Raw genomic sequence first — 14,187 nt, forward strand, 5'->3', positions numbered from 1 at the left:
TACAGTTTTATATCAACTGGGGGGCACAGAATGATAGCCCTCTTCAACCTAGAATCACAGAAGAGGCACTAATAAAATAAATACAATGCGCTTTTTTAAACCTGCTGAGAAACATTTTAATTAAATTGCTTTCTTATAATAGCTGTTAACTAGCTCTGCTTTGGGCCAAGCCCGCACCCGAAGGGAGCTCGAGGGGCCGGAGCGGAAACCCCTCCAAGGCCTTCTAGCGAAAGCGCGCCTGATGGGGTGCATAAACAAAGGGAGGGAGGACCGGAAGTGGTCTCCCCTCAGATCGAATCACCCGCTGTCCTCCCCCACCCGCCCTGCCGAGAATTTGGCACAGGTCGGAAGCGGAAAGGGGGCAGTAAAAAACTGGATGGCCCAATGGGGGCCAATGCATCATTTGATTTTCCCCACACCATTCCCCAAGGGCATAGGTGGGGGCTTAAAAGGAGGCTGCCCGGCACGGAACTCCTCTTCATTATCAGGGCGGCTGGGCAGTGACGCAAAGAGGACACCCACCCTCCCACACCTAACGCTAAGTGCCCAGATCGTCGCAGGCTGGGTCAAAGGGATAAGGCGGAAAAGGAGAGATAAAGAACAACAAAGGCCACACCCAACACAGTGGGTGGCAGGGCTACTTACTTTGGAATGCCTCACAGCAGGGTAAGGCAGTCACGGAAGGTACACGAAAACACGGCACTCGCATCCCGGGTCCGCTGGAGAGCTGGACACAAGAACTAAACAAGGAAGCAAGTTAAGCCTAAAAGGAAATGAGTACTCTCCTACATAAAAAGGAATAACACCAATGCCAAGGGTCAAGATACACAAAGGACTAAACGAAAGAGTGATTTGTGGCGAATTGATTGATGGGCATGTGACAGGCAGATATTGACAATTTATGGGGTTGTTAAGATGCAAAGTGATTTATGACCCAAATGTACCAATTGTAAGCATAAACCCATGGGCCTTCAACCTCATGGGAGATAACTTGAACTATGACAACCTCAGAACCTCTATTGCATATAATGGTGATATGATACAATGATTTATGGCCCTCATAAAAGCAGGGAAAACATGCTGTAAATCAATGCTAATAAACTGCGGCCAACATTTCCCAACCAAATAACCAACTGTTGTACTATTTAAGTATTTGCGGGAATGGGCCGTCTGGGGGGGTTATGGAACACACAAAAACAAGCCTCCCTCTGTTTTCAGTCGAATCTCTCCAAAAACTGGAACACGAGCTAAATTTGCCCCAAACTGCTGGGACAGCTGGTGAAAAACAGGGACTGCCCCGGCAAATCCGGGATTCCTGGCCACTCTATTGTTTGGTGACATGGGCCTGTCCATTCATCAACCTCTGTAGCGCTGAGATGCCCCAAGTGGTGAAGCTAGCCTTTTATAAGTCGCCCTATAGCGAGAGTATTGTAGCAGTCAGCTGTTCTTTACCATGCAGGCAGGTTCTGGATCATACCTGAGCCAGCTGGCTGTTTGGTGTCATCTGACTTCACACACTGCTGAGAGGGTCATTCTTCTCTCATCAGAGGTCAGGGCGGGTAATGTCCCCTCAAGTGGCACTTCTTCACACCCAGCACTTCATTGTTCGCCTGCAAAAGAGAAACAAAAGCAGCACTGTGACTGAGGCTGTCCGTACCCCTCCCACTGGAGGCTAACAGAGTGCACCATCTCCCTAAACTATTTTCAGTGTCACCTGAGGCGAATTCCAGGCCCTTCACATCTCCATGTCAAGGCCTGCCAGCGCCGGAAGTGCCCCAGGAGAGACTTTTGTGCAACAGGAGCACACGTTCAGTGACAAATCACACCGCAGTGTCCACAAAGCATCGCATGCTACAAGCTGTCAGAGATACAGGGACTTGGATATCCAATAACTCTCGCCTCAAGGCGCTGGCCCTGTGCCTCGATGCTCCGACTCTTTTTCAAAACGTGCCATTATCAATGCTACATTTACTCAGCTTGGTTTAAAGTGTATCTGTGTAGGTAAAACAGTATCATATCTCGTGTACGCATAGGAGCTAGGATGGCTCAGTGAGTTGAATGTTCTCCATAACCTATGATGGTGGTCTGAATGTCACGGGTCTGTGCACTAAAAGACGGATTATCCTTCCAGGCTGATTACTATACTGATTATTGTAAATTGACTCAAAGTAACATCTTTTATGTTTACTTAAGAAGGGCAAAGGTGAGGCATTGGGTGGCACGTGACCAGCATGTAAGCTATTACCAATACTTCTGAGAAGAGCAGGCAGGATTCCTTCCCCTTGCTATAATGCACATTCAGGATAACACAATGGTGTAGATGATTTAGCGCTATTATAATTCCTTTACTGTTTAGTGAATTAAAACCATAACAATAACTCATTACATTCAAATGTCAAAAACATGGTAATGTTATTCTTCATTAAAATGCATACCATCAAATAAACCTCCAGTTATTATACGTTTCTAAACAATTGTAATCCTAAAGAGGATAACCAGTAATTTAAGTAGTAAATAAAACAACATCACAGTGAAGTATAGATACAACAAGACAAAGCTGGTACTAGGGTTGGCATTAAATGGGCAGCACAGCTAGACAGGCACTGACAGTGTGGCCGGTGAATAAATGACCTCCATAGAGGATTCTCCAACTGCACTCTGCCTGTCACTCTATAAAAGGCCCTTACTATGATTAGAACTTACTTGTGCATGTAATGTTTATAAAATTCACCAATTTTGTATTCAGTTGTGGATTGGCTGGATCAAGACTTCTTATTATAGCTTCCATACACGTACGGATACCACAAGCCTTAAGGCCTTGTTTTTCGTAATGTAATGCGAGCCGCATGCAGATAGGAGCATATACATAGCAGGTGTATGAAGTCCTCTTGCTTATAACCGCAGAGTCTACATGAGACATCACCACTGTATTTCCAAGATGGTTGGTCAGCCAATGTTGGACAACGACCGAATCAGATGGAAAATAGTTTCCTTTTCATGTACTTTGGAAAAGTCAGACTAAGATACAATGCGAAAGCAGTTTTGTCAAACACAAAGAAATGTTGTCTCACAGCTTTGTTTATTATTTTCCTGAATGAAGCGGAAGGTAATTGCATGTTCCATAACTCCTTTGTATTTGTGATATGTAACGCCTTTAGGAAATACTGATTATATGTCGGCTGGTGGTCGTCTTCTAGCACCGACCATACTGCACTGCTTTATGGGGAAAAGTCTTTATTTAGTTTAATTTTATAACAACTTTTTATAAATATGTACATTCTCTCCAAATTCTCATTAATGATTTAGCACTATTCGGGGAACATTGTGAATTTATATAGCGCTTAGTCCCGCCACGAGAGGCTGTGAAGCACTTGTCTACATGAGGTGCATGCTCCACCTTGCCTCACATCCCCCATGAGGTTCCCATGGCCTTGTAGATATTAGAGATTTACCTCCACCACCCGGGTACATACCCCAGTTGCCAGACGTCAAATGAGTGACAGACTTTTTACTGTAGCTGCAACTGTGATCCTTGGCCTTGCAAAGAGAACCCCCACTCCTGAAATTTAAGAATCTTTTTAAAAGTTGTTTCTAACCTCTGCACAGTATATTTGATTTCATCCTATAGAAATAAGCTGGTTTCTGTCTTCACAGTGCCAAGAAGCTTGGTTTTGGCTCTGTAACAAAACAGGCCTTGCATGACACAACGTAAACTGGCATAACAAGCCATAAAGTGGTGTAACTTAAATATAGGTCCTCCTGTTCAGAAACAACCCGCCTGCACTTATTCAGCTCTGCTTCATACCAGTAGTAACAAGTCTAAGAGAGATGCTGCAGCCTGAGAACACCCTGGCAGCGGGACAGATTTATTTGGCTCACTTCCTTGCAAAATCCAACCAGAAAGCACTTCAGACTGGATATTAACCACAAAAATACCAAGCTCAGACTAAACACCCCCAAAAAAAACTGTATCCACACATTCCGAAGGGTTATTTTAAATAGTTCCCTTCATCTGGAGAGAGTCCTCAGCAATGATGAATGCGCCTCGCCGCGGCAGACGTGGTTGGCGGAAATCCTGGCGTGGCCCCTGTTCCATTGTGTGTTCTTGATGCAGGATAACCCGCTCAGCCATGGTGCAGAGAGGTGATCCGCGGATCCCTCGGGCTCGAAAGATGGGCGATGCAGGCCCTGTGGGTTAGTTGTTAGTGCGAGCCGATGTTTCACTGAAGAGAATGGGCTTATAAGTGGGTAGAAATCAGGGTCGGACTTGGATCACAATTAGGCCCGGGCACTCCCCCAAAAATTGACCCACGGTCCTGGATTGCCCCTTTCATTGATTGCCATTTGCTTAGTCTCATTGGTCTCATTTTTAGAGAAATGCTGCTAAATTAGGCATTGTAAAGCTTATAGAGCCGATAACGTTGGTGACAACTAGAAGGCTGCAGTTTGGCCAGGCTGGGAAAGGCTCAATTAAATAGCCACAACCACATTTCTGACAATGGTTTCCAGCCGACTCTTTTATTTTTTACCAGCAAGACCAGCATTTTAATGTCCTAGCTGGTACAGAAATAAAGAAAATCACCTAAGCTGATTTTTTTTAACTCTGGTCATTACATACTTTAAAAGCGAAGGTAATGCAAAAGCACATTAAAATATTTTCTTAAAGGTGAGTTAAACCTAGTTCTAAACAAAGGCAGAAAAGCCAATTTAAAAAGGAATATGGATGGATTTATGTAACAAGTCCTCCTCATTTATCACGGCTCCGGCCCTTGCAGAATCGGGCTGTTTATTTTTTGTTTGTGTAGCTTTATATAGCAAGAACTCTGCCCAAAAGTATTGGAGCCATTTACATGAGCACTAGCTACACTGCACAAGATTAAATTCATTTTTATTAGGCCTTGAGAAAGTAACTGATTTGCACATAGGCACATGATTCTGAGCACTGCTGGGACTGGAAAGTGCTTTACAGACTTTCTATTTTTTCCTTCTCTCTGGGAAAGGAGCCTCATAGTGAGGCCTTTGGAATCACACACCCACCACTAGCCTAAAAGACACCAGGGACAAGGTGAAAACTGTCTCTGCATACTCCTTCCTCCCCTGCTCACCATGGCCAGAATGTGGTGGCCCAGGGAGGTGTCAGGGGAAAACTGCTGCTGGGCTGGGTCAGTCACATAGGGGCCTGAGGTGAGAATAGCCCAGGGCCGGCTCCAGTGGGTGGTGGCATGGCCAAGATGAATACACATTACAGTGGCCTGGAGGGGAGGGGTGGGGCTGCCAGACTGTGAGGCTCTGTGGGCAGGTTACCTGAGACCCTAGTAAAACTGGCCCACTCGTGACCCAGTTCCCGACTGCCCCGGGACCCTAGAAGAAATCCCTCGTTCTCAATAAGACGTCACATAATTGCCAAGTTCCCAGATCCATGAGTGATGTGGGCTAGTCCAGTCTTTTGCTTTCAATTATGGAACTTGTAGTCCTGTTTTATAATGGAAACAAGTCTACAAGTCCCAGAATTCAAAGGAAAAACCTGGACTGGAGCAGGGCGTCACTCATGCACTTGGAAAACTTGACATGGCTGACGTCACAGCGGGCCTGCCACCTTTCCAAGCCCACTGACAGGGGTTACCCCGGAAGTGGCACCGGCCTAGGGGAGGCCGCATTGGCTCCGGAACCACAGGGGCTGAGAGCCCTGGACGGACACGTGACCTCACGGCGCTAGATAACCCCGGGAACCTCATTAGCAGCACCAGCAGGGGCCACCCGGTTCCACCTCTGAGGTAGTAAATACAAATGTTGACGTTGCGGTGGGGGTGCGTCAAAATGTCACAAAGCGCTAGGGACTTCATTTGTAAACAAAATAACGAATTAACTAACTACAAATGCGCCAATTTATTCTTAGGAGCCGCCGACGGCGCTGTCTAATGTGGGGCGAATACGGAATAACACGGCCGCCTCCTCATCCACGTCTGTTTTCCCGCCACTATCCTGTTTTTTTAATTATCGCACTCTTCTTGCGGTTTATTTTTCGTCACCCGTTTCCCATCTTCCTTTTTTCTCCTTTTCTGGGATTTTTCCTTTTTTTCCCGCTCCAAGTCAAAGTCCGATTTTGCAAAATGATTGTCGGTGTCCGCTTACCTTAACCTCTAGCACAGTTCACGCACTGTCCATGGGTGCCCAAAGGTCTTAGCAAGACACTGATTTCTTCCCCGACGTTTATGCTTGCCCGCTCGCCCTTTCCGTCAGAGCAGCTTCTTAAGGCTGGAGTAAGTCGCCTGCCTGTCTGGGTCTATCCATGAGGGTTTCTGGACGAGGCTGACGTCTGACTGACTCGGCCACAGGCCTATTGTGTTTTTCCAGAGACATCCTGCCCAGTCTCTGATCTTTCATGGTCATACTACCCCCATACTGCCCTTCTAGATGTAACCGTGACATGTATGTAGTTGGTGCTTACTCTTTTCTGAAAGTGTTTTGAAAGGAGCCTGGCACGCGACTGACTCCGTCTCAGCCACATTGGCTTTTTTTTAGCCTGACACGACCCCGACTCTTCCCTATCCCTGAGTAATTTCGGAGTGGTGACTGACCTGTGACTGATTCCCCCCTAGCTTTTGGGCTTTTGATTGGGTAGCTTGAGCAGTGACTGACTCTTCCCCAGCCTTAGGGATTTTTAGTGAAGAGCATTTCTTGTGGCTAACCCTTCCCTCGCCTTAAGGCGCTTCAAAGGAGTGGCCGACACATAATTAACCCCCCCGTAGCCCCAGGGCTTTTGGAAAGAGAACTCGACATGTGACTGACTCTTCCCCAGGTGTAGGACGCTTTAGATCGGACACTCTTACATGGCTGCCAAGTTTCCCAGGTCAATGCATAATGTACTGCTCAAGTACATGCTTCTTTCTTTTGAATTCTGGAACCTGTAGTTCCGTTTTACAATAGAGTTAACAAAACTATAAGTCCCAGAATTCAAAGGTAAAACCTGGACTGGGGCTGCAAATTACGCATGGACCTGTGTAACTTGGTAGGTAGTGCTGCTCTTATTTGGTGACCTCATCAACGACGAACCTTACTGACCTTCCGCCTAGAGACCCTGACATATGACAGAATCTGCCACATACCCAATGGCATTACAAATATATATATATTCCAAATTCATGTGGCAAAAAATGTTTATTAGAAATGGAAAGGGGCAGGCACTATGTCTAAGGCAAACCTTGAAGCACGATTCGCCGAGCTCATTGCCATGGTTTGAACTGCCTGAAAGTTATATTTCGATGTCCACTGAACCACAAATCAGAGGACATTTTCACACTTCAGTTCCTCCTCAAAGTGTGAGGGTTGTGAGTCTTGGAATGCCTCATAATAGTGGATACCTCCTTATCTTGTAGGTCAGGGGACAGTCCAGTACCGTGACGTGCACAAGATCACACTGGAATCAGTGCCCCTTGGTAGTTCACCACCATTCCAGGAGGCCTTCCTAAAGCAGCAGCTTGAACGCCGTGGCATTTAAATAGTGCTTACTACCCCTGACGGTGCTTTGATCTAACCTCCCCATATCTGGGCCATTTGTGAGGCCTTAGTAAAAGTGCTATTGAGCAGAATTTCTGAGGCCTAATCCTCTATGAGACCTTCATTAAAGTAGTGCTTGAGTGTCCTTTTTGAGGTTTCACCAAAACTTCAACTTAACCACCGTAAATAAGCTTTTACTAAATTTGTTGATGAGGCATAATTTAGGACACATTTCTAAATGTAAGCACAATTTTGTATGCTTCATAAATACAGCTGCTTAAGAATAACATTAAGAGGCGTTTCTAAAACTGGCTCTTATACACCTTTTAGTAAGCTTAAATAAAACTTTCCTTCACCACCTGGAATACAGTGACTACCCCGGAAGTATATGTAATATAAATTAGATTTAATGACTGTTCCCACAGTTCATTAAAAAGCCATTCCATAAGATGTTTCTGGCTTTTGCAACAAGGTACGATATTTTATTGATGTGAACAATTGGGAAAAGCTGGACTTAAATGAAATTTCTTATATGCACAGAGTTGTTCCTTACGTAATTATTTTAATTATACTTTTACTCCTGCCCAAAATTATTTTAGACCATTCTAGTCACTCTGAAGGTGAATATAAGTGTCTGAATTTTTGTTGCTGTCCTGAAACAGATAGACAAAGTTAGCACGAGTATATAAACACATATAGACAATCCAGCACTCACATCATGAACAAAGCATGCTCTCACTGCATGCATTAGGGCGTCCAGAGGGCTTTATTTCGTTAATATTGCAAATTCTACAATAAACACTACAAAAACAGCAGTAAGTGAATAAACTAATCATTAAACTCGCACCACAGCTTGAAGTCCCAAAACCGTTTGCAGAAGTGATGCAATTTTTTTCTGAACTCAGACATCAGGTCAGCAACTATGAGTTACTATGAGGAAGTTCATATACCATTGCGTTCCCACTTTTTTTTCGTACAGGCACGATTTTTAGCACCTTGAAGCTTTGCTTTGAGCATAAATTGCACTCTATAAATTTTCTTTCAGATTCAAATACAAATGCCATCCCTTTATGTGGTAACCAATAAGGCCTTCCATATAAATAGGCCCAGCAAGAAGAGCGCCCTGCTGCGATAACGCTACGCACTGAGGTCTGTTCAAGGCAAGTCGAACTTCAGAGTGGTCTCCCGCGTACCCTCAGGGCAGGTGACTGACTAGACCTGACCCCCACAGCACCTCGGAAAAGATGGACGCCATGGACCTTTGTAGAAATCTAGCATATGACACTAATTCCAAAGTCTAAGCTACCGCCTAGCACAATGGCGGCTATTCACAGAGGTAAATTCAGTTCTAAAAGTACATCCATGACAGAATTTAACTTTTTAAATTCTGCCAGGATTTCACAAAGGCATTCCTGGAAAGCGTTAATCCTTTTATGAGGAGAAGATTGTTGCAAGGAGTGCAAGGATCCCGCAGCTATAAATCACCATCAAGAGTTGGAAAGTGGGTGTTCCAAGCCGTGGTTTTGCATTGGAAGTTTGGAGACCACTCTGATCCATCAACTTCCCATCCTGAAAAGGATAAAAAATTAATTCCTATAGAAGGCAATCGTAGATTCTTTTATAGGATATGAGGGGGAATGGATCGTAACAAATTTGATGAGAGTGTGGGGAAAAATCCTTTCTTCATGGGGGAAAATATTTTCTCTTGGACAAAAAAAAAGTCAATTTGCACTGATAATAGTCGAATTCTATTCTATTTGTAAAAAGGTATCCGCTATGGGGAACCCTCAATATCTGGAATAAGAGCCCGGATAGAAAGTCACGTGACTTTGCCAAGGGTGTGCTTGGGAAGCAGCATCTGGCGCTGGTTTCCAAGCCAATTCCTTCGAATGTTTGTGAATAGGAAAAACTAGGAAAATACATTTGGCCGGAAATGGTGATATCTTCCCTTATGTTTCTTACTTTTTTTGGTGCATAATCATCAGTTCACCAAAGATACAGGTGGCAGTGGTTGAAGAGACAATAAGCATCCTTTATGGAACTGATAATATTGTAGCGGTCATCCCTTGCCACACTCTTAGCTCCTCAATAGCCGCATAATTGCAGCTGAGGAGCTAGGATAAGAACAAGGAACAAAACAACAGGAAGTAAATAGCCCTGGGAGCTTTGCTTAGTTTCATGAATGGAACCAGTGATAACTGGGATAGCAACTTTAATCGTAACTTGCCCTTGATTAGGGATGCCACCTAGCTGCTTTTCTAGCAGCACCGCCAGTCCTAAAGCTGCTATTTTTTGTCCTTATATGTACCTACTTCAAACAGCAAATATAAAGCACTTTTAAATGTGGTCTAGTGCCGTGTTAATGATCCATGACTAATAATTGAGCTAAACACAGCCAGAAAAGCCATGTTATGAAGAAATATATTAAATTTTTCTGTAGACTCTTAAAACAACAACAAATGACTGGTATTTTTCTCTTGGAAAGGTGGCAACTTTACCTTTGACACGCCTGGATGCACCCTTGCTTTACCCTGACCTGGGTGGTTTGAAGGCAGCAGCATGAACCGGAAGTAAACCTGTCTGTAGGAAGTCTAGTAACTTTTATTGGGTGTCACTTTCCAACCGTACCCTTTGATACCCTGGCACTGCTCTTGATAACCCAGGTGTTCATGAAGGGAGCCCAGGACAAGAAAACAAATAGGGCACTTACCAGTAGCATGCCTATAAATAGTGCAGCAGGTGCAGTGGTACAGCGCTACGGGGGCCAGGAGGCGGAGGAGCCCAAATCACCCCATTTTATGGCGGTTGTTTATTAGAAAACCAAGGGGTGGCGTGTCCAATTTCTTTGTTTGCTTTAGGGTCCATGGAGCCCTTGCTAAGCCACTCCACTTCCTCGATCAGGTACCAGCCCTTCTATGAAGACTGTGCGAGCCGGCTGGGTACGCGGGCTTCCTCGCCAGCAAGATAACACATGATGAATGAAAACCAGAAGAAGGCAGGATTCGGGTTGGAGCGACATAAACTCTAGTCTGGTGCCTGGATGTCTCCCAGGCGCTTTTTATTTGCTTTTGTCGAGGAAGGAGATCATCGCCCCGTAACTCCACCGCTACATTGCATGCCTCTCCTTATCCCCTTGTAAACACAGGGGCAGCTGGCATCACTGGAAGGAATATATATTTCATCTGCTAGAATCCTTGAGATTACAAGCATTTGTTGGCTGAGCGGTGCCAAGGAATGCTTTATAAACGAAGAGTGTAGGTTTTTCCAAAGTACAGACTTCAGAAAGCTTGCAAAGCTTCCAAAGCCTAACAAGCACTGACAAAACCAACAGCTCTTGACTTTCTATAGTGCAGGAATACAGAAGACACTTGCACGCAGGAAATGAGAGCAGGACATGCCAGGCTACTTTGCACAAAGAGCTAAAGAGACACCCATGCACAGCGCACACAACACACGTACAGGCAAACATGAATGTAAGAAACATGGATATGGGTTCCCTTGTTGTGAGACAACGGATGGACACAAAGAATTCATATGCAGTCTTACATGTCCACCTGTCAGGATACGTGGTACAAGAGCATCGGGGAGCATCGGGTGTATTGGGAATTTTTAGTCCATGATTAGAAACGTTTAAAAAGACAATCCCCAGAATGCAGCATGTTGTTGGCAGAGAAGCTGAAGGTATCACAGGTTACTTGGGCTATTTGTCAGAGAAACCATTGCATAAGTTTACACAGTTAAGGGTATATCAAAAATGAATAACCTAAACTTTCTGTTGTTAAGGCGTTTTTGAAGGACTAAGCTCTGGCCAAGAAAACTGAGCTTCAAACTTGGCAATAATACAATATATTGTTTAACAAGCCCTAGTAACACTGTTTAAAAAATAGTTTCTTATGAAGAAAAACACGCTTGTGACAGCCTGGCTATGGAGACAGAATTCAAATGCAGCCCCTAACCACCCCAGTAAGAATTAGTGTCACAGAAGAATCGCTTGTAATGTAACACTATCCAAAGGTCACTTCTTTCCAAGGTCAAGCAGGAATCCATCAGAATTAGATTCCTATCAAGCTAAACTCTTTAACTGAGCAGAGTTCAACCAATTGCAGAGCTGGTACTTTGTCTCTGACAGTATAAACATCCTCATTTGATGAACTGGGGAAGAGCTATTGCCAATGCCAGAAAACAAAAACCACACTGTTCTTCCATTGCAGTTATTTCAACATGACACCCACCCTTCAGAGAAATTTAGAAATATTTGTTATCTCTTTTTAGGGTCCCAATTATTGAATACAAAAGTCCCTCCTAGAGCCACTTGCATAAATACAAAATATACTATACTGTTCTGCGGAGCTGGTTTAAATGAGGAGGTGCTGCGTAATTTGCCCTCCCTGCCGCTTACTTAAGTCAGCTCTGCTGATTAATTTGGTTCTTCACTTCTAGTGGCCCCACCTGTGAGGAAGTAACAGCTACTACATCAGATTATCTGCCTTAATCCAGAGAACATAGGGAGCCCACGCTGGGAGTCTCAACTGTCATATTCGACTCTAGAAATGTAACAATTAGAAAAGACCAGGATTAACAAACTGGTTTTAAGTTCCCAGGGTCTGACCCAGAGCTTAATTTGTGCTTGTTGTTTCTGGTGCAGAGCACCAGCACTTATTTGTGAGGTCCGGCGCTTAATTTTCTGCCTCAAACATTTATTGAGATCAAAAGACACATATGGGAAAGACGGAGGAAGAGAAAAACGAAAAAGAGTCACAATGGGAGAAAGCAGAAAGCTGCAAGAGTGAGCTGAAGGGCCAGGGAGTGGCTGTAAATGGATTGAAGAGGCCCAATAGGGCTTCAGGATTACGCAACCTCAGTATTCAGTGCTCGCACATTTAATCATTTAATTGCAGCAGCCGCATATTTTAGAGGAGGGCCTTGGGCACCGGCACGTTTTTATTTACAAATTAAGCACTGGTCTGAACCCGGATCTCTGTAAATCAGTTTTGCTCTGGGACAGTCATAGCTTGGAAAATAACCCACCTGTATTAAGGAGACCCTCATCAGTCATAGATACGGACACCAAGTCCCAAGTCAATGTGCCTTCGTATGCTCCCTACTGAATGCAGTCCTGAATCTTTGCTTACCCCCGTAGGATCTAATATTGTTTCCTTTAGATGGGTTTTACAGGATTCTACTGCTCATAATTAGATTTATACCAACTACAGAATCTATTTATCTATCTATCTATCTATCTATCTGTTTGTCTGTCTATTCATCTATACATATATACACCCTACCCATTTCCCAGACTCAAAACTCTACACAGGAATATTGTCTTTTATATCAATCTTATTTGTTCCTTCTAAATACTATAGTTAATTCTCTTCTTGTATTTGTCCATCCCATGAAGCATAGGTTCTTTACCATCATTCAACTGAATGACTTGTAATCTTCATCTGTTTACAATCAGGGAAATGTTTTTTTTTCTCCATTTTTCTTTTGTTTTGTTGCCTTCTGCCATGAGTGCTAGTGTTCCACTCAAGTTCTCTACCATGCTTGCTTTCTGAGTTGCTGTCGCTCAGCTCGTGCTCTGCTTCCCTCAAAGTTCCATCTTCTGTTTTTTTGTTTTTTTGAGCTTTTATTTTTACCCTTGCATGCCCCCATCTACTTAGGTGTGATATTTAATGTTGTTTATTAACGAGCAAAAGCATTGGCCCTTCAATAACGTTTGTTTAAAACAGGAAGAAAGGCCCATCAAAAGGATACAAATATCTTTCCACTGGTGTCATGGTTGTTCAGAGTACCTGTGATGGCACTTCCTTGAGACATATGATTTTGGTGAAATGGCAGCACTTGAAGCGAAAAATATCCTGCAAAGAAAATGTTTTTGCAAAATGTATCTGACAAATTTCGCCAGTAAGTGAAGGCCTGAACAAAATGGTAACTTTTGCATTAACACATAGTTGTACAGTTTGTCACCTGTGCAGAAACAAGTGTTCCATAATTACAAGTTTCCACACCTTATAAAATACCTCTAGGCCATGAAAAAAGCAAAGCAAAATGTTTGAGGTGCAGAGGCCTCAAGTTTTCCAGGTGTATGCATAAGTAGCTCATCTAGATCATGCTTTTGCTTTGAAATCTGCAACATGGATTCTCGTTTATTTTATTCCTTGATAAAACCAGGTCTACAAACCTCAGAATGCACAGTGAAAACCTGGGCTGCATAAGCCACTCACACACAACCCTGAGAACCATGAGAGCTCTGAAAGTGTGTACAGTGATATTCTTCAACGTTTTTAATACAAACACAGTTCTTACAGTTGCAATTAAAATTAGGCCAAGTTATCTCCCCAGGGCCATAAAGGCGTTGTGCTGGGCCTGTGCCATCAGAGGGAATGTAACAATGAGCTCATTAACCAGCACCACACCCTGACTGTAGCATTGTTCCTGCCAGCACCCTCTCACAAGATGCCTACACCTGCCTTCCCTGCCCATGCAGGGATTCCTGTCCAAGGCAAGGGCAGGCTTCTATGTACAGAAATTGAGGGCACTGCCATCTGAAAGGATTTTTTGGGGCCGAGGCAAGACATAATTTGGTGCCGCTGCTCAGAAAAGCTTTAAATTGTATCATATATTTTCTGCTAATTCAAGCCCCATGATGCCTAACACAATTGAATATTGAATCGTAAGTTCCCTTTCCCT

General features: G+C 43.9%; 1 protein-coding gene across 2 annotated transcripts in view; it reads right to left on the reverse strand.

The window, feature by feature from the left end:
* The window catches only part of LOC138268689 (KN motif and ankyrin repeat domain-containing protein 1-like), a 110,753-nt gene that overhangs the window by 57,597 nt on the left and 38,969 nt on the right, over window positions 1-14,187 (reverse strand). For both annotated transcript variants that reach the window (XM_069218595.1, XM_069218594.1), the window contains exon 2: window positions 1,478-1,610. The gene's annotated coding sequence lies outside the window, so the exon portion shown is untranslated. The remainder of the gene's footprint in view (window positions 1-1,477; window positions 1,611-14,187) is intronic.

The sequence above is a fragment of the Pleurodeles waltl genome, chromosome 12, assembly GCF_031143425.1.
Source record: "Pleurodeles waltl isolate 20211129_DDA chromosome 12, aPleWal1.hap1.20221129, whole genome shotgun sequence".
NCBI lineage: Eukaryota > Metazoa > Chordata > Amphibia > Caudata > Salamandridae > Pleurodeles > Pleurodeles waltl.